At 47.2% G+C, this 4,925-nt stretch overlaps 1 long non-coding RNA gene across 1 annotated transcript; it reads right to left on the reverse strand.

Moving 5' to 3' along the window:
• Positions 1 to 826: 826 nt before the first annotated feature.
• Positions 827 to 3,251, reverse strand: LOC128811485 (uncharacterized). Its single transcript, XR_008438358.1, has 3 exons — positions 3,098 to 3,251; positions 1,572 to 1,635; positions 827 to 1,104 (listed from the first exon to the last, which is right to left on the reverse strand). It is a non-coding gene; the product is annotated as an uncharacterized LOC128811485 (long non-coding RNA).
• Between the last annotated feature and the right edge of the window lie 1,674 nt (positions 3,252 to 4,925).

Consider the following 4,925-nt stretch of genomic DNA (forward strand, 5'->3'; position numbering starts at 1 on the left):
CACTTTATACTCTTCCTCTTCCGATATCCCTTCCTAAGCATCTGCAGCTGGCCACAGCCAGGCCGCAAGTTGTTGCCCAAAGTGGATATTTATTCTGAGACAGTCTGACGATGTTTAGATCCTCCTGGGAACTCCCTTACAGATGGAGCCTCAGGGACCAGAGGTGTCTCCTGGAGAGATACAGGACTGACCCCCAATTTTGTTACCTGCAGCCCGATGTGGTCACAGCGAAGTCCATGGTGGCTTCTCTTTGCTGATTTAGGCTGGTGTAATTGAGGCCAGATTGAGCCCTGGAACCTTCAGAGAGACTCTTCCGCTTTCCCTGCCCCTGGGATTAAGCACTGAAATCTCTCTGCTAAAACCCTCTTTGAACGGGATGGCAGATAATGCACAAACTGATTAAAAAAAAGACCCAGCACTGGGGAAAGTTAAATATTAAAGAGCCAAGGCCCAGTTTTAACTGCTGCTGCCGTCCCTCCTTCATCTCATGCCAACTGCCTCCAGGATACATGTGCTGACACTGAATTTCTACCTCACAAAAGCGGCCGCAGCATGGGCTTTAAAACTCAGCCCATTAATACTGGGATAGGAAGCAGAAAAATAGAACAAAGGCAGCAAGGGACTCCTCTGGTTCCCACTCTGACTATGCCCAATCCATGCCTGCAGCATCACAGGGCATGGTATGCCTACCCCACTGAAGGCATTTTGCCCCTTTGACTTCCCAACATTAGCTGGTTGAAAATATTTTGCTGCCTGCTTTGCCCTGCTGTAACTAAACTATAATTTTCACTAGCAGAGAGGAGGGATTTGGGAGAAACATCTGGTCTCATTTCATCAGGATAACAGCTCCGTCTCTATTTATACACACGCTGGGATCGTTGTGGCTCTCAGCTGTTCTTCTCCCAACAGTCCCTTTCAAGCTGCCGTGTCCTGCTCTGTTGGGGCAGGCACCGGGTCGAGGCCAACCTGCTGCCACGTGAAACAGGAACCAGGACCAAAAATGTGAACTTGTGAGAGCTTGTCCCCTCCACACCTGGGGCTTGCTGTCTGCCACGCTGGTGACAATGTGCTTTGATGGATGGTTGCTCCTGTCCTTGTATCCTGCTGGGAAGAAAACAGGGAAAACCCATCTGACTAGACAGTTTGCTGGATGATCTTCAAGGTCCCCTCTGACCCAAACCATCTTTTAAGTGGAAAATAATTTTCTTGGTAATCCCAGAGACTTTGCTGGTCAGGGATCAGGCCTGCAATGAGTCAGCCTTATTGGTCTGAATACACCAACCTCAATAGTCTGAATTTTTCTCCAAAATCACAGTGTGGATTTTGGAGGAAAGCTCAGACCATTGAGGAAAGACCAGCTGGCTCTGGCTTTTCTGTAAGGTGTTAGCAAATAAACTGTGACCCTACAGAGACACAAGGAAGGTCAGGGACTCTGCTTGGGGAGGCAGCACGTCCTACTTAATTCACCACAGTGGGAAAAATTCGCTCTGCTGCCTCCCCTCCAGTGCTCACAAGACATCACATCTCATCCAGCATGTTTTAAAAAACCCTCAAGTCAAATGGCCAAGTACCTGGAAAATTACCACGTAGCGCGTTCGGCAGCACAAGTCTCCGTCTGAAAGGAGCGCTCATACCCTGAATGATGATGGGGTGTGGGTCAGCATTAATCATCTCAAGCGAGTCTATCCCACTGCTCTGCTTTTCCCTCAAACAGGCCGTGCCTCTGCTCCCATCCCAATCCACTTATAGCTCCACGTGCCCCCGACACACAGCTATTTCAGCATCACTCCCCCTCCTCTTTTCAGCAGCTCTGGACTGTTCATTAATTATTTTTTTACACTCAGCTGCTAAAGGAGGAACCACTCAGAGACATGGGGTTTTTGTAATCCAAATGAGACCAGCGTTTTCAGATGCTCCTATTGATTGCTCTAAGGTTGCAAACTCCCCGGAGAAGGGTTGAATTTCATCCTGCATTTATACCCTCTGATGTTATCCAGCCCCTTCAATATACTCCTTCATAACACTCTTCTCAGCTGTGACCTGAGGTTGAGTAGATCAATATTTGTTTACTCAGCTTGGGTCTAATTTTCACATGTGCTGGGTAATCCAAGTCCACCCAAAAGCAGCAGAAAGGGCCACTCCTGCCTATTGTGTGACTCAGACTGAAATGTGGACCCTGCCTGAAACACCAGCCTTTTGGAGCAACTCAAGGCAGGAAATATGACTCAGTCTGGGGAGAACATCATCCAAATATAAACCCTGCTGATGCTGTGGACAGTTTGGGCTGAGGGGTCACCAGCTGAACCCTTGTGAGCTCTTCACTTCCATGACTTTTCTGGCTGAGAAACATTTTTCTTCCTCATTTGAGTCACTCCTTTTGCAGCACATCAAGTATTTTTGTAAAATGTGTCAGAAGTGCACCAAACTAGATAATTTCTATGTAATTGCTGAGAAATGTTCTCTCAAGCTAAGCAAAACTATTCAGAGGAGACTAAGGGAGCAGCCTGAGATAACAGCACCTTATCCTTCCAATGGGATGTTCTTAGGGTTAAATGTGCCTTCATGCCAAGCCCTTATAAAAAGCAAATGTAAAGGCATATGCAGCACTAAATGTAATTTTTTTTCCTCCTCATAGGATTTAGGGAGGAGGGAAATGAAGAAAGGCTGGAGCTGGTATAGAAAGGTCTGATTTTGGAACTTTTCTTTGGAAACAAAGCTCAAGGGATGGCTGGATGTGGCCATGCCAGCGTACCTGAAGTCTGATTAAAGGCTCTCACAAGTCAGCATAGAACCCTTGTTAAAGAAGGTGGAGGATCCTCTCTGTCTGCTGGAGCTGCTCAAATCCTCTTCCATGACAACACATCCCCTCACCTTGCAGGTCAGGAATATCCAGACATAAAAAATCCTTCAGCCTATCAAAAGCAGTCAGCTGGCTTTAAAGCCCAAATGACTTTTTAAATTCCTCCTTTTAATAGTGGATGCCCGTCTGCTACTGCCCTGACTTTAAAACAAAACAACCAGCCTCCAGCAACCTTCAGAACAGATCTGTAAAACTCTCCAACTGACTATAACAAGCAAAGGCAAGACTGTGACAAACCTTTGTCAGCTTTCTCTTCATGGGCTGGATCATCTTCAGGGAGCCCAGGACTGGCATTTTAAAATCTAGCCTTTGAACAGATCCTTTTTTTTGGTCCCCAGGACACTGGGGAGGTGACAGCAGCAGATGCTGTGATGAGTCAGTGCAGAAAAGGTCGTGGGATGGACACAGGGTCAGCGAAAGGCTGCAGTTACTGGACTGTAACTCAGCCAAAGAGGTTTGGGTTTTGTCTTTGAGCAAGAAATTAGGGCAGTAAGGAAGGAATGATGTATTTGTCTCTATTTTTCTTGTCAGGCTCCTGGTTAGATGACTTGGCTTGAACTTTGAGCAAAGAGTAATCACTAGATTTATCTACATCTCTACAATCATGGGCTTCTTTCTCCAGGCTGCCTGTATTACAAATGTAACCAACTTCCCTCTGCTGTTATTTTTTTTTCCTCCCTTACCCAAACAGATGGGTTCCCTTCCTTCACTCTTGTGAGCAGAGGCAGATGCAAATAAATAGGCACTTGTGCTCTGTTGTGTGGTTACCTAGAGAGGCCTTTGTTTGCAAACAAAGGCTGTACCAGGACACAAATAACCTCGCTTGGTGTAGCCTGGAGATGGCTCTTCATTACAAACACAGCCCTGGGGTTCTCCACGCTGCATTTCCACATTTACCACGGGATCATTCACCAAACAGGAGTGATCAAGAGCACTGTGAGATGCTGAAACTTCGGAAGAAAGGAGGAGCAAACTCCTCCTCTCCCCTCCCAGTCCAGCAACCTAATGTTCCTTGAGATGTTTGAATAAATAAAGGAAAAACTCTGCTCTGGAGCTTTTAACAGCTCACACACAAATACAACATCCAGCCGTCTCCTCTGTCCTCTGAGCAGACCCTGACAGTTGATGTACATTCCCTTGCACCACAAACAGAACCTTCTCCTGGTTTTACAGGGGACGGATGCCAGTTTGGGGAATTTCCTCCTGGACTACACAAAAGTGCTTGACTGGAGCTGCCAGCTCTCAAAGTCAAGTCCAGCCCTTTGTCCCACTAGGAGGGCACCTACAAAGATGCTGGGTTGGAGATGCATCCCTGCCACTCACCTGTGAACCTCCTGGCAGCAGAGCTTATCCCATGGGCCATGGTGGGTCCTGGTCCAGGAGCAGGCATTACGGTGACGTGAATGAGATAGTCCCTGTTAAAACCACAGAGATCATTAAAGCTTTCTGGTGATGCTTGTGGTTGTTCAGGCCATCTTTAAAAGAAGATGTAGGAACCCCAGAAGTGGGCTGCATAAACCAAAACTGAGTCTCAGTGCAGGAATGGTGGGAAATGGCTGTGTGGTGCTGATCACAGCAGCCCTGCAGCCCTAAGAGTGCAATCAAGATGTAGGATTGTGAGGAGGAGATTTGGGACAGTGGTACAGAGGCAGGCTGAAAATCACAGAGACATCTTGGGCACTTGAGAGGAAGTACCTGAACAGCTACACCTCCACTGAACACAAGGATTTAAGCACATGACAACAGCCACAATTAGAGCTGTGATGTAGCTTTGTGTTTCTGAGCAGTGTTCTCTCCTGAGGAGAAGGTCTGGGCTCCCTTAGTTACCATGAGAGCCTCAGGTCTCACTTCTCAGGCCTCCATTTTTCCTGCCAGGGTCTCTGCAAGGATTTTGATGCTCTCTACCACTGGGTGAGAGAGTACTAACCTACCTGCTGGGTATTTATTTTACCTCCAGGAGGTACCTGGTGCTCATGCTGGGCCTACAGGGCATTTGGGGCATCAGATATTCTACCCAAGTCAATTGAAGTGTCCCAGGAAAAAAAATACAGCCATGCTTTTCCAG

This window comes from Vidua macroura, chromosome 9 (genome assembly GCF_024509145.1).
Source record: "Vidua macroura isolate BioBank_ID:100142 chromosome 9, ASM2450914v1, whole genome shotgun sequence".
In the NCBI taxonomy this organism is placed as follows: Eukaryota; Metazoa; Chordata; class Aves; order Passeriformes; family Viduidae; genus Vidua; species Vidua macroura.